Here is a 22201-nt window from a genome sequence, read left to right as displayed (position 1 = left end):
GGCAGGGGCTAAATTCTTCTTCTTGACATCCCTATGCTTGGCATGGGAGCATGTGTTGAACTGGAACAGAAAAGCATCCCTGTGATCAAAAATCCTCATCTTTACCGCTGCATCACCTGGGAAGACCTGCTGCCACAATCAGATTGTGTGTTGATGTGCATATATTACTTGCTTCATTTTTACCAGATATCATATAGAACAATTCTGAAACAATAGGCAGAAACTGATCACGAAGTTCAGGCACGCATTCAAGGCAGGGATGAGTCCATAAAAGGAGTCTTGCTGAGAACCTTTGGCGCCGCCAGCAGCTGGAAAGGCTCTCGGAGCCTGCAGAAGTTCCAGGGCTGTGGATTCTCTGTCTCAGGTGCCAAGGTCATCTCAGGACGAAGGCCAGGTCAGTTACTTCGGCCACTTGGCGGGCTTCTTCCTCACCCTTGGAAGGGGAGGGAGGGGGAAGGGTAGACAGGTGTGAAACCTACTCAGGTGGTCAAGGCCCAACTGCCCATCTCATCCATGCATGATACCTTGAATGTGGTAGTGTCAAAGATATAATCAGGAGCAAGACACAGCCCTGCCATTGAAGGGCCCTCACTCAGCTTGGAAGACAGGGAAATAAACCAGTGGTAACCGTGGAGCAGAACACCTGCCAAGAAAGGGTGAAATACCACGTGATTGAAGGCCCCCGAGCACGCACTGCCCGCCTCCATCGTATGACTCCTGGTCCTGTGTGCTCTTCGCCTCACTCTTTTCTGTTGCAGGGCCTCTGTCCTTGCTCACCAGCCTTCTCTGCACACCTCGTCCCCTGCTGGCCCCTCTTCATCTTCCAGCTTCCACTATCATTCCTCACAGAGACCTTCTTCATTGCCTAGCCTATGGCAACTTCTCCATTTTATTCCTTGTCATTTGCTTTAGGCTTCTTGTTTATTTCCTTTAAAGCACTTACCAGGTGTGACTATTTCATTTATTTAAACGTTATTAACTCTTAAATCCACAACAGAATAAGCTCCAACAGAGGCTGCATCCATCCTATTTTCTCTTGTGTGAACAGCATCTGGCACATAGTAGGGGCTCAAGAATCATTTATGAAGCAAGTGAAGGAAAAAAGGACTCTTGTGAATCCTCTAGTGTGTGATGGGGGAGATGTCATGTAAGGTTTCCCAGAGACAGGACATTTGAGCAGGGCCTTGAAGCATTGTTAAGTGTTTGCCAGATGGCAGGACCGTCACAGGTGTACGAGCAGGGATACACGTAGCCCATCTGGGAGGGTAGGGAGGGGCACGACCACTGTTGGCAGTCTGTCCCTTTTTGTGTACAGCCACTAACTGATGCGTGGGGCGAGGTAAACTATTAAAAGTCTGTTTTGACACATCGACCTCTTTGGCAAGCCCACTGAATTCAGCGCACGAGTTAAACAAATGCAGCACAGCTGAACAATTAGAACTCGGGGAGCTATACTTGAGGGACCCAACAAGGACGACAAGGACACTCAAGTGACCTCAGATGATTCCGAAACCTGGGAAAAATACCCCGGCAAGCCCAAGTCATCTGATCATGAGACTCATCTCCTGATCGCCTCTGACTGCTTACAAAGAGCTGGCCAAGGACATTCCAACTCTTCCAGGCCATCAGGCCAAGTTCCCAGGGACAGCTAGCCACTCAGCTCTCTCCCCCATCACACCCAAGGGCTGCATCCCATCAGCTGGCAGACACCTGCCCCAGAGCCAGCAAAACCACCACCACTTTTGTACGGGGCCACGGGGAGAGGCTGTGGTTGGCAGAGCCCGGTGATTTATGACCTCCAGGCTCACCACCAGCACTGTGCCAAGTAGAGTCTCCAACTTCCCCAGGCATGGTCTCTCAGTTCCAGTGATTTATGGATCCCGAGGGCACCAGTCACTTTTTCCTTCTGCCCTTTCTGCACCCTCCAGGACAAACAGGTTTCATACCCTGTGGTCCTATTGCGTGTGATGACAAAAAGAGGTTCCATTGGCCCATATCCTCTCTGCACCTGCTGTTGGGGGATGATGGCTGTTGATCGGCAGCCACATCCATTTCGCTGGCATTTCTTCAGCTCTTTGTGTGGTGCCCGGGCACCAGCCATCGTGTTCTTTCTATGGCTTTGTCGGTTGCCAGGATCCACTTCCCACCTGTAGCAGGCCTGGCTCAAGACTGTGAGGTTGGGTTTTCTTTCTGTCCTTCTTTCTCTCTTTCCCTCCCCCATCTGTGTGTGTTAGTTGTTCAGTCATGTCCAACTCTTCGTGACCCCGTGGACTGTAGCCCACTAGGCTCCCCTATCCATGCAAGCTTACTGGAGTGCCAGTTCCTTCTCCTGGGGGATCTTCCCGATTCAGGGATTGAACCCTGGCCTCCCACGTTGCAGGCAGATCCTTTACTGGCTGAGCCACCAGGAAAACCCCTCCATCTATAAGAATCCATAAATCTTAGCTTGATTTCTTGGCATGAAGAACCAAAGTGTCTGAATTTCCTTCCACGAGAGTTGAGCAGTCGTAACAGTTTCCCTGTCAGTGCTGCCCTTGAGCAGCTGATACCCTGAACCTGCTCTGTTTGTGCTGTGCAGTGAGTGGGTCTTGAACTTCTTCCAAATCATGCCTTTATTCCAAGCAGTCACAGGAGAACGGGAAAATGGCACTCTTGCATTGCTCTTGGGTTCTATCAAGGCAGTGGCATCCTTGGGATCCAGAACATGGAGAGGCACAGTCAAGACAGAGTGGGAGGGAGGTGGGGGAGTACCTCGCAGTGTCGCCAGCTTTGAAGACCACGCATGCATGCTCAGTCCCTTCAGTCGTGTCTGACTCTTTGGGATCCCATGGACTGTAGCCCACCAGGCTCCTCTGTCCATGGGATTCTCCAGGCAAGAATACTGGAGTGGGTTGCCATGCCCTCCTCCAGGGGATCTTCCTGACCCAGGGATTAATCTTTTGTCTTCTGCATTGCAGGTGGGTTCTTTATTGCTGAGCCACCTGGGAAGCCCTTGAAGGCCATAGTTCCTTGGCAAAGAATCATAACTCTCTTGAACCTGCAGGGGGTATTTGGGCATTTACCAAGTAGAGGCCGGTGTCTGCAGGAAATCACAAGCAAAAAGCAAGAGCAGCCTTTCAGTGAGATCAGATCCTTTTCTCTCTGCTGTGCACTGGCGAGTGGAAGCACGCGTAGACAGTCCAGCACCATGGCTCTCGTGCTCACCCTGTGGCAGTGCCTCTGTGTTCTGCTCAGGAGAGCTGACGTAAGCCAGCCCAGTTGGCTTTCAGCTCCAAAGGTGGCAGGCAGTAGCAGGACATGTCCGGTCTCAAGGTGGGGGGTGGGGGTGGGGTGCCAGGGCTGCTTCTCCAAGTGTACCAGGCTGCTGCATGTAGCTGCCTTCCCTCTGGTTTCTGGTGGCCTCCCCAGCCTTGAGGGGCCTGCCTGTACTCCTTTCATCAGCAGAGCCAAACAAACTGTGGGCTGGAGACTCTGGGATGTGGGGAAGGTGCCCACAGTGCTTGATCCAGGAGTCCCTGCTCTCAGGATGATGGCATATTGTGTGTGTGTGTGTGTGTGTGTGTTCAGTCATGTCCTATTCTTTTGTGACCCCATGGACTATAGCCTGCCAGGCTCCTCTCTCCATGGAATTCTCCAGCCAAGAATACTGGAGTGGGTTGCCATGCCCTCCTCTAGGAAATCTTCCCGACCCAAAGATTGAACCCACATCTCTTGCATCTCCTGTATTGGCAGGCAGGTTCTTTACCACTGCACCATCTGGGAAGCCTGAAGGCATATTGCGGGGAATTAGTAATGTATGATACCACTTTGGAGCACTCACTGCCTCTCAGGGACTATGCTAAGTACTTTACATCATCTCACTGAATCCTCTCAACAACTTGTCAGGAATCCCTTTTTTCCCAACTTTCACAGATGAAGAAACTGAACTTCCTGAGAAATAATTATCACACAACTAGTAATTGGGAGAGCCAAGAATTCTACATGACTCTGCTGCTCATGTGCTTAATAAAGAAATTATACTGCTTTCCATGAGGGTTATTAGGAATTCATATATTTAAGAAGCACTAGGTAAATTAGTCAAAATTCCAAACAATAGTTAAATCTAGGATATTCAGATAAAGCAAGTAAATTTCCAAAATATAACTTGAGACAAAGCAGAAATACCACCTACCCTCTGACTCCCAGGACGATTCTAAGGTAGCCACCAGCTGCTTTGGTTTCCTCTGCTCCTGGGGATGGCAGGGGGAAGGGCACCTCTCAGCTCCTCCTGGATTTACCTGGTTGGGGTGAAACCTTGAGCGTAGACTTCCAAAGACCCAGACATCTTGGGGGCACCATTTTTCTCCCTACCATGTACAGGTTTTCTCATTCAGTCCTCGTGGTAGCCACATGAAGTATATATTCTTATTATACTCATTTTGCAGATGGGGAAAGTGAGGCTTCCAGAGTTTATGTGACTTTCCCAAGGTCACGTCTGCTTGAGCTGCTCTAACAAAATACCGTAAACCGAATGGCTTAAACAATAAAGATTTTTTGCAGTTCTGGAGGCTGCAAAGTCCAAGATTAAGGTGCAGGTAGACCCAGTATCTGGTGAGAGCCTACTTCCTGGTGTGCAGATGGCTGCCTTTTTACCCTATCCTCACGTGGCAGAGAGAGGGAGAGAGAGATCTCATGTCTCTTTCTCTCTTTGTAAGGGCATTAATCTCCCTAGGAGGTCCCCACCCTCATGACCTCATCTAATCCTAATTACTTGCCAAAGGCCCCACCTCCAAACAGCATTGCCCTGGAGATTAGGGCTCCAACATCTGGATTTGAGACAGAATATTTGGACACAAGTATTCAGTTCATAGCAGTCACATAACCAGGAAGTGTCAGAGCTAGGATCTGAGCACAGATGATCTGACTCTGTTATATTCTAGTGATATTTTCCCATAAGTGATATATGGCTCTTCTGTAGCCTATTTTTTAAAAAATTAAAGTGGAGTGCACTTGCTTTACAGTGTTTCAGGTATACATCAAAGTGGTTTGGTTTTTTAATATATATATATATATATATATGCACATATATACATATTTGATTATTTTTCATGATAGGTTATACAAGAGTTTGAATATAGTTCCCTGTGCTATACAGTAAATCCTTGTTGTTCATCTGTTTTATGTATAGTGGTGTGTATCTGTTAATCCTATACTCTTAATTTATCCCTCCCTGCCTTCCCCTTTTGTTGTTGTTGTTCAGTCACTAAGTTGTGTCCAAATCTTTGTTACCCTGTGGACTGCAGTACACCAAGCTTCCCTGTCCTCCACTATTTCCTGGAGTTTGCTCAAGTTCATGTCCATTGAGATAGTGATGCTATCTCATCATTTCATCCTCTGCTACCCGCTTCTCCTTTCACCTTCAGTCTTTCCCAGCATCAGGATCTTTTCTAAAGAGTTGGCTCTTTGCATCAGGTGGCCAAAGTATTGGAGCTTCAGCATCAGTCCTTCCAATGAATATTCAGGGTTGATTTCCTTTAGGATTGATTGGTTTGATCTCCTTGCAGTCCAAGGGACTCTCAAAAGTCTTCTCCAGCATCACAATTTGAAAGCCTATTTTTCTTTAAATTTCATAATGCATTTTGACCATATTTCTTTATGAATAAATATCTACAACTTTGTTTTAATGACTGGATCATGGATAGGATGAGGATACAAAGGGTGGAGTCCAAATTCTTCTTCATGATACTCATGATCTTATTGCTTTATATCTTTGTAAAACAAAGATAATAGTAATAATACCTACCATGTGATGTTGGAGACTGCATGTCAGTATGATTTGCAAATCATAATTTTCTATATAATGTAAGTCATAATGATCATTGTTATTATTATGTACCAGGGTAAGGGGACTCCCCATGGGTTGGAGTGCTCTGGGGAACAGAAGTGCTGGTTATCTGGATGTGCTCCAGGTTTTAATCAGCTGGAAACCCATCTACTAGGGAATTGTCTTTCCGATTGCATTGGTTCTTCATTGAATGGAACATATTAGACCAAGAGTTAGCAAACTGTTTTTTCTGAAGGGCCAGAGAGTAGATATTTTAGGCTTTATTTGGGCCATATTGTCTCTGTCATTACTGTTCAACTCTGCCATTATAGTGTGAGGGCAGCCACAGACAACAGATGTGAGGCCATGTTCCAATAAATCTTTATTGTGGACATTGAAATTTGAATTTCATATCATTTTTTAATTATTTCAAACAGAATTTTTCCCTCTTTTTTTTTTAATTGGGGGATAATTACTTTAAGTATTGTGTTGGCCTCTGCCACACATCGACATGAATCAGTCACAGGTATACATATGTAAAAATATGGACCGTTTTGTGAATTGGCATGTCATCCTTGTGCAGGGGCCATGCTAATCTCTGTATCGTTCCAATTTTAGTGTATGTGCTGCCAAAGCGAGCACTCACATGATTTTAACATCACAGAACAGTATTCACAGAACGGTATTCACAAAACAGTATTCTTTTGACTTTCAAAATCATTTAAGACTACAAAAACATTTCTAGGCTCAAGGGCTATAGTTTACCAAACTCTGAGTTAGATTATCAAGGGATGTTTGTTTTTTTTTTTCCATGGAAATGCATTTCGGATAACTTGTGTCGGAGTCACTGAGGAGGAGAATGCTGTTAAAGTGCAGCTTCCTGGTCCCCACACCAGACCCACTGAACCAGATTGTGAGGGAAACCACCTGGGCCCCTGCAGTTTCAGCAGATTCTCCCAGGTGACTGTGAAATACATTAAGTGTAGGGAGCCATTTTAGCTAAAAGGAAACCAAGAGCGTTGGTAGAGAAGTTTTCAATTTTGGCAGGAAAATGAGGTCAACTGACAAAAACAAGTGTTTCCTACCCAGGCAGGTTCTTTTGGAATATTTTTAAAGTCACTTGGATTCCCCTATTTATGAGTTTTTTTAGTCTTACTCAGACCCCCAGTGCTGTGTTTTCCAAAGAGAATGAGCAAGCATCAGAGCCCTCCTCAGATCATATTGATTTTTGTTCTGAGTCCACCTCCCTATTTTTCTTCCTAGCTAAAAGAACCCCAGTTTTGTTCTGGCATTCAGCCTGAAGGAAGGGGACCCTTTTGCAATAATGTTTATCCCTTTTGCTAGATGTTTATCTTCAAGATGGCTCTTTAGGGAAAAGAAAAACCCTGTATCATGTTTGCCAGTTCCTGTGGTGTAAATATGCCCACCACGGACAGTCTCAGGCTACCAACAGGAGATCACCAAATGGAGGGTGTGGGGAGAGACGTGTGCTGTCAGCTCTTTTGAGCTGATATGAGCTGCCCTATGGCCACCCAGGGACCATGGGTCAAAGTCAATCATGGTGATGCCATCTCTCTGTAGTAATTGGCTTGTGACCAAAAAATATTCTGGGGCAGTACTGAGTGCTTTAAGAAAAGTTTTCTTTATCAATAAAGGAAGGGGTTGCTTCTCTTATTTCACTGCAGTAATTCATACTCCACTGCAGTTAGTACTGACAGGCATCTTGTGGTTGTGAAGGCAGCTGGCCTGAGGACAACTCATACATCATGGATTTTAGAACAGAGACAGGGAAGGGACTCAGGTCCTCGGTGATGTGATGAAGCTGCTGAAAGCACTGTGTTTCAGGACTTCTAGTTCTGTGCATTCCAAAATATTCCAGGTTGTTGAATCTCTGTGGGCTGCGATTTCTGTTACTAGCAGTAGAAAGCTTCCGAACTGATGTATCTTCTCTGCACTGATCACTCAGAATCTCGGCAGAGAAGACACATGAGTTATTACTCAGCCTGTAGCACCGCACCAGGGGTGACTGCGGAGCAGAACTTCAAGGACTCCGCAGCAGTGGAGCTCAAAGTCAGCGTCTCACAGCTCATTCTCTCTCCCCTGCACCACCATCCAAAGCCCATTTACCATGTGAAATGTCACCAACTTTCTGTCTTGCATATCTTGCTCCAGCAGCGTTAGCTCAGGTGATGTAGGACATTACTAGGGCTCCAGCACCAGCTTGGGCGGTTGAGGTTTAAATGAATTTCATCAGCATGATTAAATACTTATTACATGAGTCAAACATACGGGCTTCATTAAGCTAGTGAACTCCCAGGAACCTCCTCTTCTGTTTATACAACCCATCTGGGCTCTCAGATTACTTTAAAGAAACGGGATAAATGGAGTTCGATATGACAGCCAGGTCGTCTTTCAGCATTATACTCTCAGAGGAAACGCATCTTCCATTGCTAACTCTGGCTCCCATACAACTGGGTGCAGAGGTTTTTTCCATCTGCTTCTGGCCTCCGTGAAAGCCTGACATGATGCTGAAATTGAGACTTTAAGTGTAACTTGCCAGGACATGACAGACATACTTTTCTCATTGGAGCATGGAACATTGTCTAAAGTCATTTGCAAAAACACAGACCCTGGGCCTTTTACAAGGAGGGCACACCTTGGAAGCAAAATAAAGGACAAGGTTTAATGAACTTACTGGGCCTCTGCTAGTCGTTATTAGAAGCTCTTTATCAAATTAAAGGCCTGCTGGGAAGGCAGCTGGGTGCCGAGCAGCAGTGACATGCGTTAAGTGCCAAAGTGGGTTTTAATTGGCTGTTTAAATGAGGAAAAGCTCCCTGCAGTGTGACAGACACACATGGCGGGTGTGTGCAAACACACAGGCACCCACACATGCACACATATCCGTGTGGAGCCCCAGGCAGTCTGGGAAATCACAGGAATCACATTTTTGGAATGCTGACATCCTCAGAGTGCGAACGCAAACCCACCAGGAAGGGAACCCTAAAACATGTGGCGTTCATCTCTATGAATGCCAGTTATTATCTCTGATAATAATAAATAACAGCGATGCAGCAGTAAGTTGTTTCAGTGCTGCTGGATTCATACTGTACGTAGTCCAGCTACGCTGCCAAGGTCCTCTCACTCTGGGATCAAGCTCAGGGTTTTGCCTTGTCTTGCATTTCTATCAAGCCATCGACATATCAAATGGGGACACATTAGCTACCTTGCAGAAATGTTATAAGAGACTTACACAAAGCTCCTCACTGTGCCCGGTGTCTATACAAGGCCCAATAATTGATAATTATTTTGACTGAAGTAAAAATTTTCTACTGTTTTCTAAAAAGATTATTAGGGGTTACTGATTCCTAATAGCTATGTTCAGGATGAGAGGCATTGAAGCCTAGTAGCTAAGAGCACAATCTTTCACGCCAGCTTGATGTGAGTTTGTATGCTGATTCTACCATATCAGGGAGAAGGCAATGGCACCCCACTCGAGTACTCTTGCCTGGAAAATCCCATGGACGGAAGAGCCTGGTGGGCTGCAGTCCATGGGGACGCAAAGAGTCAGACACGACTGAGCGACTTCCCTTTCACTTTTCACTTTCGTGCATTGGAGAAGGAAATGGCAACCCACTCCAGTGTTCTTGCCTGGAGAATCCCAGGGACGGGGGAGCCTGGTGGGCTGCCGTCTATGGGGTCGCACAGAGTCGGACACGACTGAATCGACTTAGCAGCAGCAGCAGCAGTCTACAATATCAGGGTACCTCTCCAAACCACAGACTCTTTTTCTGCAAAATGGGGTGAGTCATACCTGCTTCATAGACTGGTAGGGAGATCATACGACCTTGTCAGAAAAGAGCTGAGCACAGTGTGTGCACATGGTCTGTGTGGCCACCAATACGCTTATTAAGGTTGTAAGTGTTTCTGTTCTCCGGTGAGAAATGAGGAGACTCAGTTACATAGTGGCTGTGGGACAAGCCCCAAGGACACCTCAGCTTTTCACAGAGGCTCCCAGCAAGTGTTCTTTTAGTCAAACCACCGCTTGAGTGTATGGAATCTTACCAACTGACTGTGGCAGGTACAGGGCTTTTAAGGGACTAGGGACATATTCAGGACACATGGGGAGGAAGCATTGACAAAGGAAGAGATCTGGAGTCAGTGTCTTGCTGTTCACCCCTTAGAAAGCTGGAGCTCCTGCACAGAATGAGTATGAACACATTTTGACCCAGAATAACTCTGTGACAACTCTGTGACACAGCTAGGGCCCCCGTTTCTAGACTTCAGCTTGTTTTACTGAGAAGGTTTCTTGTTGGGTTGAGATTCTCAAAACCAGGAGGGAAAATTTATCCCAAGGAGGGCAACTGTTTTATATTCCATAAGAAGGTTTATTCTCTTTTTTATTCTTGATCAAAAGAATTTTATTGGTACTCCGAGCTTGCTATTTGACAGAAGATTTCAAATGAACTTCTAAGAGCAACATCTCCCAGGTTTCTTTATAGGGTGGTGTTCAGTAGCCACTGTAACTTCTGGCTTCCTGTCAGCACCAGTTTGGTGTAAAGTTATGAGGAAGGTGGGGGAGGGAGAGGGGAAGGAATACACAACTAGAGAGGTTGGGAGAGCTGGTAAAGTGACCATCTTTTGAAGAAGTTAGACATATTAAAGAACCTCGGCCTTACCACTGCTGATGCGGAACTTAAAATCCAGGATGTGGGTCCTTGGAGCCATTGTGAATTGGGAGATGTTTTCATAAAGGCTGCAAAAACAAACGCTCCCGGTTGAAAGCATGAGGCTACGTGCATTTAAACACACACCCTCTGTTCCAATAACACCGCAATTCCAAGTGATCCCTGGTGCATCAGCAAGGAAGCGAACAAACTCCTTCATTTCCCAACATCCTTGCTGGGCTTGGAGGGACCACTGTTGCTCTGTTTTTCAGCCCCGCAAGGCTTTAAACTTGAAATAGCAGCGTCCCAGGGATTTTACAAATGAGCCACAGCAGGCTGGACGTGGGCTATGGATTCATGGGCTGCCGGGGGGTTAATATCTCTTGCAATTACAAATCAGAAAAAAGCCTGCATTCTTCTTCATTTCTCCTGCTTCACACATCTTTGGCAGCTGGGCTTCCCAATGCTTCATTTAGGCCCATGCCCGTGAAGGCCCGGATCAGCAGGCACAGGCCATCAGGCAGCCATGTTAAGCCCTTGGCCTGGATCCCTGCTCCCTGCACTCGGGTGAGACAGACAGGCCTTTGTGTGCCTGGAGCCGGCTAAGCCAGGATGTGACTGTGAGCTGGAATCTGACCTTTCATGGGCTCCAGCACCTGTCAGAAAAAAACGAACAAGCCTGGGGTGTTTTTTCCGCTCCGGACTTAAATGCCAGTTCTGTGACTCCCTCACAATGGAACGGTGCCAAGGCAGTTGTGGTCAACTCCGGCTCTCTGAGGAGCAAACCTGAGACTTGAGTGATGGACGGCCCTGTGTTTCTAAGGCCTGGCCAACTCTCAGCTTAGAAGGAATTCAAGCCAAGCTGAGGACACCAATGCTCTGAGTTAGGAAACTCAGAGCAGAACCACATAGCCATATTCCTTTGGCACCCTGCAGGGTGTGTGTGTGTGCATGCACACACATACACACGCACACATGTGCATTCCACATTGGAACAAAGACCCAGTCACAGTGACCCTGACACTGGTGTCCATCAAGGGACAAGTTTGAGACCCACCCCACACTGGCCTATTGTAGTCTTCTGAGTCTGAAGTACTGGTCACACTTGGGGCAGACCCAGCCGGGTATGATCTGCAGCACCAAAGGGGACAAATGGTTTATCCTTCTTGAACCTCAACTTCCTCAGCTGTTAAATGGGGAGAAAAAGGCCTAATTCCAAGGGTGATGTTGTTGTGCATTAAATGAGATGATACACACACATCATGAGAACCTCGCCTAAGCACCTTGGTCAATAGCCATGTTTCCCTTCCTTTCCACAGGGTGTGCTGAGGCTGGAGGAGGGCCGAGGGTGCTGGCCACCACTGATACTACATTGCCCAAGGGACACATCCCCCCTGATCCAGGAAGAGAGGCTGACCCAGCCCGTCAATGACTTTAGATGTGGGAGGACAACTTTTTTCCAAAGTGTGGCCTTGGAGAATCATGTTCAGGGCTCCTTAGTGGCCTGATATTCAGTTGGAGGTGGTGCCACTGCCAGAAGGGCATGGAGGCCTGGTTGGTTGGTATACTTACCTGCACTCTGAATAGGGTCAGAACCCTACAGAGATGGAGGAAGGCTGATGCAACACCAGGCTTCTTGCTCTGGAGTGTGTCACTTTGAAGAGAACATGGCCACTGTGCCTGCAGCCTTCCCTTTGGGGATCCTGCGTGTGCAGAGATGTCAGAATGTCAGAGATGTCAGATGTCAGGATGTAGGCTAGCAGTTCAATGTTAAGGAGCAGCAGTTCAGGTGGAAAGAAATGTCTACAGTTAGACAGATGCCTGCCCCAGAGCCTGAGACATGCAGGAGACGGTGGTGAAAAAACTCTCAAGTCTCTTCATCATTGTCAAGCTATTGAATACTTTAAAAATACATAAACATTATCATTTCAAATGCATTTTTGCATTACATTGATCAAAAATGAACAAAATTGTGCTTTAGAAATGAAGTTTCTGTTTCTTGTTTGACTTTACTACATCTTATGAAAATAGGTGCATAGTTTTTAATAAATTTGGAGAGTGTTAGGAGAGGGCAATGGCACCCCACTCCAGTACCCTTGCCTGGAGTATCCCATGGACGGAGGAGCCTGGTGGGCTTCAGTCCATGGGGTCGCTAAGAGCCGGACACGACTGAGCGACTTCACTTTCACTTTTCATTTTCATGCATTGAAGAAGGAAATGGCAACCCACTCCAGTGTTTTTGCCTGGAGAATCCCAGGGACGGGGGAGCCTGGTGGGCTGCTGTCTATGGGGTCGTACAGAGTCGGACACGACTGAAGTGACTTAGCGGCGGCAGCAGCAGTAGGTTCATGTAATGGAAAAGGCTGGCTCTGCCTTGGGGGAATCTCAAGGAGATAAGTCATCATTTTCCAGAGAGAATATAACTGAAATTTGGTGACAGGTAGCCATGACTGGCAGCTGGGATGACTGGCTCCAGAACTAAGATGCTGAGCCAAGAAAGCAAATAAGTGTGTATGAGTCTTCAGTTGGAATGTGGTTGTTGACTTGAAATAAGCTGCTTCTCACATGGGCAACTCTATGTAGTTGGTGCCAGTATAAGTATAAGGGAGATTTATTGAACCATTCTCCTAAAGAGCACAGAGTAGGCCAGTTAGTAAACACACAAATAGGTTATCAAGTCCATTACCTTTATATAATTTAATTTTAAAAAGATATCATTACTGGTCAGACTGTACATTTTGTAGTCTTTTTTCCCCTAATGTTTGAGACTCATAGTTTGCCATTTAAATATGTACTTCCCTTTAAATATATCATGTTTAATCCTCAAAAGCGGAGAAGGCAATGGCAACCCACTGCAGTACTCTTGCCTGGAAAATCCCATGGATGGAGGAGCCTGGTAGGCTGCAGTCCATGCGGTCGCTAAGAGTAGGACACGACTGAGTGACTTCACTTTCACTTTTCACTTTCATGCATTGGAGGAGGAAATGGCAACCCACTCCAGTGTTCTTCCCTGGAGAATCCCAGAGACGGCATGGCCTGGTGGGCTGCCATCTATAGGGTTGCACAGAGTCGGACATGACTGAAGTGACTTAGCAGCAGCAGCAGTAGCAGCAGCAATCCTCAAAAGGATTCCCCAAAGGGAGCTTTCACTGTCCCCATTTCACAGATGAGGACAGAGGCTCAGGGAGGTTGAGTAACCTGTCCAGCATCACCCAGCTAGAAAATGCCAAAACTGGGATACAAACTCAGGTCTGTTTATTTCAGGACTCAAATTCTTATCAAAAATACTATGTTACTGCTTTCCATTGCTTCTTAAAATGTCATTCCTTTACAACAAAAACATTCAGATGATCATAATTTGATTTTTTGGTTTAAAGGGTGACTTTAATCCATCAAATTGTATACTGACAATATATTCCTCTGTATCTTTCAAAAAAGGTCTTTGTTTTAAAAATTCAAATGAAAATTTTTAAATGCTCTAAATCAGATTTTCACTGGAAGCATGTTATCTGATCATGTGATTATTTTATGTTTGATAAATATTCACTGCTACTGTTCAGTCCTCAGTCGAACAGTTAAAAGGTGGCTGGTTTTAGTCTTAATCTGAAATACATTAGGAAGGTCAGCCAAACCCAGGCAGGCTTCGCTAAAGGTTTTTTGCATTGGTCACAGTTTTGACTTATAGATCATCAATTAGTTGCAGATGTCGACAGTAATATGGAGTGTAGGAAGGGTCAGAAGAACACTTCGTTCCCATTTGAGAGGAATTCAGAACTTAAAAAAATACTCTGTTAATTCTGAGCTGCCAACATATACACATTCATGCGTGTGTGTAACTCCCTGGAAAAACAATCAGGCTTTTGGAAGCAGTAGACCATAGTTCTATAGATTTTATAATTCACTTCACAAGTACTTGGGTCTTAAAAACATAATTGTAACAAGAAGAAGAAGAAGAATCCTTTTCACATTTGTCTCATCTCTAGAACTCAATAGTTAATTTTTAATAATTACAATAATCACTATTTAAAAGTACTAGCACAGCTATGTTCACAGCAAAGTTCTGGAGTGCCCTGTTTGTCTGTTTTTCCATCAGCCCTCATACTCACTCTGAGTTAGGTTCTACCATTAGTTCCAGGTAAAGCAAAGGAAATGGGCTTCCCAGGTGGCACGAATGGTAAAGAACCTGCCTGCCAATGCAGGAGACGTAAGAAACCTGGGTTCATTCCCTGGGCCAGGAACATCCCCTGGAGGAGGGCATGGCAACTCACTCCAGTATTCTTGCCTGGAGAATCCAATGGACAGAGGAGCCTGGTGGGTTACAGTCCATGGGGTCGCAAAGACTTGGACACCACTGAGGTGACTTAGCGCAGCACACACACAGAACAAAGGAAATGGAAGATACAAGTGCCTTGTGAAAGAACAGGAGGAAAAGACTGCTTCTGTAGCTCAGTGATCCCACAGGTCTATCAGCTACAGCCCATGGGCTTAATCTGGGGCCAAGGCCTATTTTCTATGGCCCTGGAGCTCAGAATGGTTGGAGGAGGAGGAAGAGGAGCTTAGGAAGTCAAGGAAAGGAAAAAGTACATGGCAGGCCACATGTGGTCTGCAAAGACTAAGATATTTATTATCTGGCCCTTTATAGAAAATAATTGCCAATCCCTGGTCTGGACTAGTGTTAATAGAAATATTACTCAGTCACATAAATTTAACATTTTTTAGTAGCCCCACTAATAAAGCAAAAACAAGTAAAATTAATGACGTATATTGTAACCCAGAAGATCTAAAATATTATCATTTCAACACGTAATCAATATAAAAATTATTAATGAAACAATTTAACATTCTTTTTTTTTCATTCTTTGAAAGCTGATGAGTATTTGACGCAACTCATCTGAGTTTGGACGAGTCATATTTCCAGGATTCATTAGCCACAGGTGACAAGTCACTACTCTCTTGGACAGTGCATGTCTAGACACTGAGGGAACAGGTAGGATTTTGATGTGGGGGCTGGGAGAACATCAGGCATGATCAAAGCCCAACCTTGACACTACTGATATCTGGGACTGTATCACTCTGCTGTGGAAAGTGCCCTATGCATTGGAGGATGTTTAGCAATATCTTTAGACTCTACCCACTTGATACAAGTAGAACCTTCCCCTCCCCTGTAGTGAGAGTCAGATATTGACAGATGTCCTCTAAGAGGCAGATTGTCCTCAGTTGAGAACCGTGGGTCTAAAGCATGGAAAAACAGTGTGTAGCAGCACACCTGCAACTGCCCGAAAAATGTGCTCTGAGTCAATCCACTTTGATGGAAGAAACATAATCGAAGGAGAGTAATGGGAATGTGGGTAGAAAAAGCTGAGGGCAGAGCTCAGGCTAAATAAAGCACTTGAAATTTATTCCCTTAGCTATGATAGCCATCAAAGAGTTTTGAGCAGGGGAATCAAATTAGCAAAGTTACAAATTAAAAACATTTTTCTTCCATCTTTGAATAAGTAGATTCTTTCTCCTCTTTTATTGGCAGACTTTTTTTTCCCGTTAAAGAAAAGCATCATTTAAAGAGCCAGCACTCCCACCCTGTGTTTGATGGGTGGTTTTTCATAAATTCCAGTAGAGGGATGGGTCTCCAAAGCAGTGATCCAGCCCCTTGGTGAGCAGGCTCCCTGCCACTCAGCTGACATTCTGCCCTGCGGGAGTTGAGGAGAGAGGAAAATCAACAGCGGGCGGGCTGAGTGACTAGCTTATGCTGTTGGAATTTTCAGCAGGGCTACTTGGTGCTACAGACGGGGCCAGATGCAGCAGCCTGATAACAACCCCTGTATCTTATTAGATTGTTTTATTAGCTCAGCTTCTGACATCCAATGGCAAAGGGGTTTCTAAGCCCGCTCTGAATAATAATGACGATGATGATAATAGATAGGAATATGTGTAGGTCTTTATGGTTGGTCATGTGCTTTTGTGTACATAGCGCTGTTTAACAGTCATGCATCAGGTATAATATTGAAGGAGGCATGTGCATCGTAGATGCATGTTTGAGGGTTTGTTCCTTTCTGGGTGGCTCGGAGGCTGTTTGTCCAGCTCTACTAAATGTTCTCTGTTTGCGCCTTGGACCCACTCTCCCCCTCTCCACCCTGCTCTGTGTCCCGGGAGGCTGGCCCATGCAGATTGCATCAGCTGGACTGTTTTGCCCTCATTTTCTGCTGGGGTCAGCCAAAAGGAGGCACGCTGGAGATCATGGGGTGGGGGAGAGTGAGATTGGGGTGTTTACTTCCCCATCCCTTCCTGCCAGGCTGTGGGTTGGTGGAGCTGCATGCCTCCACTGAAGACCTTGGCTCCTATGGTGATGGGCTTCACCAGACTCTGGGCACTGCTTGCTCTCCTCGTCCCCTCAGGCCTGAGGGTAGGAAGGCCCTTAGCCCCTGGGTGCTTCGTCATCCCTTGTAGGCTGACCCACACCCCTGCCAATTGTCCTTTCATAAATCCCTTCCATCACCGCACCCCACCCCCCTGTCCCCACTGGGACCCTGCCTGCTTCTACGGAGGAAGGCCTACCCCTTTGTTGAGCAACCCAACATCCAATCAGGACAACTCAAGCAAGGCTAGTGTGAGTAGCCTGGCCTTTGAAGTCAACGTGTTGACCACATTTTATAGCTAGAGAAGCGAGGCATGGTGTTTCTGTGGCTTTTCCTGGGTTATCAAGTAACTTGGTACACAAGAACTTTAATCATAAACCCCAAACCCACATACCCAATTCTCTTCCAGAGAAGAATGTATGTAATGCTTAATTCAGTGCGTTTCTTTCTGGAATTTCTAACAATAATAATGGAGAAGGAACTTGGGAGGAAGTGTCAAAATCACGTTGGTGTTTTCCTTTCCTTATGTGCAGGTCGTTCAAGGGAATCTAAACCCCAGCTTGAGCTCCAATGTCTGAACCAGACTTGTCAGCTGTCAGCAGGCTGGCCCTGTCATCAGATCAGCGGAGGGAGATGTGTGTGTTCTCATCTCCTGTCTGCTCTCGGCCTGGTTCTACCCCATGGGGACCAGGCCTGGACGTCATGGGGCCTGCTCTTCCTCATGGAGTCTCAACCAATTACAGAAAGAACAAACCCTGCTCTGGGTTTTGTCTCAGCCAGTTTCACCAGAGGTAATGATTAATGTCAATTAGCTGAAAAAGTCTAGGTCTTTATTAAGATGCTTCCCAGCTATTAGTGAGCACGCTTTAGGTTCTTGATAGTATCAAGGTTATTAAGAACCAATAAGAGCAGAGACAAAATGCCTAAAAACTATAGCAAAAGGGAAGACAGGCATTCTTAGGCTGTGCCAGGTAGAGGGCGCTGAGTTGCCTGTGTATTCAGCCTCTTTAGGCATGTAGGGGTGTGGTGTGCGTTCACGCCGAATATTGGGGCTCTGGTCTTGGCTTGCTAGATGACTTGGGGCCAATTTCTTCAATATTTTAACCTCAGTTTCCCAGGAAAGGAGATACAAGGACCTTGCATACTTGTTGAATGCTTCTCAATCCTGACTCCATGTTAAAATCATCTGGGCAGCTTTTGAAGAGGGTATGTGGGTTCTACTCCACACCAATAGGATTGGAATCACTGCAGACAGGATCTTGGCTTTGGAATCCACTATTCTGTTAGCAGATGCAGTTCCATCCCCAAACCAGAAGAGAGACAGGGAAGGAAAAGGGGAGATGGAGAGAGCAAACTGGGTTTTGATATAAGTGTGCTTCCTATTCATGATCAAAATTTTTGAGATCAACTGCACCACTGTGCTAGCTGGGGGATTAACTTAAATGGTAGAGTGCTCACTTAGCACATGAGAGGTAATGGGATCAATGCCCACATCCTCCACTTGGTTTTTGGGGCTTCCTGCATAACTCAGTTGGTAAAGAATCTGCCTGCAGTGTAGGAAATCCCGGTTTGATTCCTGGGTTGGGAAGATCTGCTGGAGAAGGGATAGGCTGCCCACTCCAGTATTCTTGATTGGAGGGCTTCCCTCATAGCTCAGTTGGTAAATCATCTACCTGCAATCCAGGAGACCTGGGTTCGATTCCTGGGTCAGGAAGATCCTCTGGAGAAGAAAATGGCAACCCACTCCAGTATTTTTGCCTGGAGAATCCCATGGACAGCAAAGCCTGGCGGGCTATAGTCCATGGGGTTGCAAGAGTTGGACACGACTTGGCGACTAAACGACCGCCACTGCACCACTGTGCTTTATGTGTAGCAGGCACTTGATAAATAAATGTTCAGTGACTTGGAGGAAAGAAAAGGGATGCATGAGAAGAGAGAAAAAGGAAGGAGGGAGGAATGATAGAAGAACATTAGGGCAGCTTTCTGTCCTCAATGTTTGTGGAAATCGTGGGCACAGCCAGGCATGATTTATCTGAATTTACAAAAGGTTTTGAAGAAACTGAGGAAAACATAAGACTGAGGAAAACATAAGAGCTCGTGTCTCTTGACATAGGAGTTTTCAATGAATTTTAACTTCCTGTTGGTTTTAGTTGATTTGAGACTGTGATATCCAAAAATATTTGAAGGCAATTCAGTACCTCTTGCCAACTGGATTTCTCCTTGGCTAGACTTTGATTTGAAGGTGATTCAAGCATTGCTTGGTAACCCCAGTTTGAGATAACCAGGATAACCTTGATCTCAATTCACTCTTCAGAGTGAAAGACCATCTAGAACCCTCTGGAACTTTTTGTTTTAAACAAACTATGTTGTGAACTCAGTATATTGGTCTACAACAGAAGAAATAATACCAGAGACAAAGAAAGACATTTCTTAATGAATCAGGAATAAATTCATCAAAGAGATAATAACCCTAAATGTGTTTGCACCTAATAAGAAAGCTTCAGAAAACATGAGGAAAAACTGAATATTTATCCAAGATAAATGAAAGCATATATTTTCACAAAAACATGTGGTAAAATGTTTCTGGTACCTTTATTCACAATTGCCAAAGCTGGAATCAAGCCAAATCTCCTTTGATGAACACATAACCAAATGTGGTATAGCCATTCAATGGAATACTACTCAGCAGTGAAAAAGAATGGATTACTGATACACACAGAGCACATGGTAAGTTGAAAGAAGACAGATTCCAAAGACTATGTATTATATGATCTCATTTATATGACTGTATAGAGAAAGCAAATTATTAGGGATGGGTATTAGGTCACTGGTTGCAAGGGACCTGGAGGAATGGAATGAACTCTAAGGGAACATGAAGGAACTTTTGGGGAAGATGCAGATGTTCTATGTCTTGACTATAGTAGAGATTATATCACTGCATACATTTGTTAAAACTCATAGAACAATATACCTAAAAAGGAGAAGAGGACAGCAGAGGAGGGGATGGTTGGATAGCATTACCAATTCAATGGACATGAACTTGGGCAGACTCCAGGAAATGCTGAAGGACAGAGAGGCCTGGCATGCTGCAGTCCATGGGGTTGCAAAGAGTCAGACACGACTTCGCGACTTGACAACCAAAACATACCTAAAAAGCACAGATTTTCCTCCATGCCACTTATCACCCAATAAACTAACAACAAAAAACCATAGAGAAATATTGTAAATAATTTTGTGCCAATAAATTCAACAACTTAGACAATGAGACAAAGTCTTTAAAAGACAGAAACTACCCGAACTCTTTAAAAGTATAAATAGCATGAATATGGACTTTCCTGATAGCTCAGTTGGTAAAGAATCCGCCTATAATGCTGGAGATCCTGGTTTGATTCCTGGGTCAGGAAGATCTGCTGGAGAAGGGATAAGCTACCCACTCCAGTACTCTTGGGCTTTCCTTATGGCTCAGAAGGTAAAGAATCCACCTGCAGTACAGGAGACCTGGATTTGATCCCTGGGTTGGGAAGATTCCCTGGAGAAGGGAAAGGCTACCCATGCCAGTATTATGGCCTGGAGAATTCCATGGACTGTATAGTCCGTAGGGTTGCAAAGAGTTGGACACGACTGACTTTCACTAACATGAATAGTCCTATATCTATTAAAGAAATTGAATTTGTACTTAAAATCTTTCTCACAAAGAAAGCTCCAGGCATCTCTGGAGCTCCATGGCTTCTGTGATGCACCTGATATAAAAGGTTAAGGGATAATTACTACTAATTCATTTGGAGATACTTCTAACTCACTTTATGAAGCTACCTCTACCCTGATAGCAAAACCAAAGACATTAGAAGAAAAGAAAATAGTGACCAACTTTCCTCATAATGTAGCCCCCCCCAAATATTTAGTAGAATATGAGCAAATAAAATCCAACAATGTATAATACATCATGGAATGCGATTCCATCTTGTCATTCATCCAGCCTGGCATTTCACATGATGTACTCTGCATCTAAATTAAAAAAACAAAGTGATGATATACACCTTATGTATTTATTAGTCACAGATAATTAGAAATTGATAATTAAATACGGCTTTTACAATGGCATCTAACAACATGAAATACTTCGGGATAAATTTAACAAAATATGTACAACACTTAAACATGGAAACATAAAACTGTTGGGAGAAATTAAAGAAAGTTTAAATTAGTGGAGAGAGATACCATATTTGGTCAGAAAACACAATAGTGTTGAAACTTCAGTTCTTCCCAAATTAATATACAGAATCAACACAATCCCAATCAAAATTCCAGCATATTTTTTTTTAAAGAAATTAACAGTTCTTTAAAAAATTTTATCAAAATGTGAAAAACCTAGAATTGTCAAAACTATTTTGGAAAAGAACAAATGTGGAGGAATTATACTACCTGATTTCAAGATTTACTATAAAGCTACATAATTCAGTATGGTATTGGCCTAAAGACAGACAGAATCAAAGAGCAAAATAGGGGATCTAGAGATAGACCACACATATATGGTCAATAATTTTTCAAAAAAAAGGTGCCAGTGTAATTCAATGGAGAAAGGAAAACAACTGAATGTCCATAAGGAAATAAATTGAAACTTGCCCCTTATCTCACATCATATACAAAATTTATTTTAAGTAGATAACAGGCCTAAATGTCAGGGCTAACCTATAAAATTCTAGAAAAAATAAAGAAATTGAACTGGATGAGGCAAACATTTCTTAGATAAAATACAAAGGCAAAATCTTGAAAGATAAAAATTGATAAATCGGACTCCTTCAAAACCATAAACTATTGCTCTCCAAGAGACACTGTCAAGAAAATGACAAGACAGGTCACAGACTGGGAGAAAATATTTGTTAAGATGTATTGTAAAAGACTTGTAGAGAAACTATTTAAAGAACTCTTATGACTCTGTAATAAACGAGAAACAAACGGGCAAAAAGTTTAAACAGGCAGTTCACCAAAGACGATAAACAAATGGTAAATAAAGACATGAGAAATGCTTAACATCACTCATCCTTAGGGTAATGTATAGTAAAATCAATAAGATATCATTACATGTTCACTAGAATGACTGGAATTAAAAATACTTACAATACCATGTGTTGGTGAGGACATGGAGCAACTGAAAAACTGTCTTCACTACCGATGGGAAGTATGAAATGGAACAGTCCTTTGGAAACAATTGGCCAGGTTTTTTAAAAAAATAATTTTTAAAATTTATTTATTCTTGGCTGTGCTGGGTCTTTGTTGCTACGTGGGCTTTTCTCTAGTTGCAGCTAGCAGGGGCTTCTCTTCATTGCATTGTGCAGGCTTGTTATTGCAGTGGCTTTTGTTGATGAGCACAGGCTCAAGGG

This window comes from Bison bison, unplaced genomic scaffold, assembly GCF_000754665.1.
Source record: "Bison bison bison isolate TAMUID 2011002044 unplaced genomic scaffold, Bison_UMD1.0 scf7180017864254, whole genome shotgun sequence".
Classification (NCBI taxonomy): domain Eukaryota; kingdom Metazoa; phylum Chordata; class Mammalia; order Artiodactyla; family Bovidae; genus Bison; species Bison bison.
The sequence above is the reverse complement of the archived record's forward strand: the minus strand, read 5'-3'. Positions refer to the sequence as shown.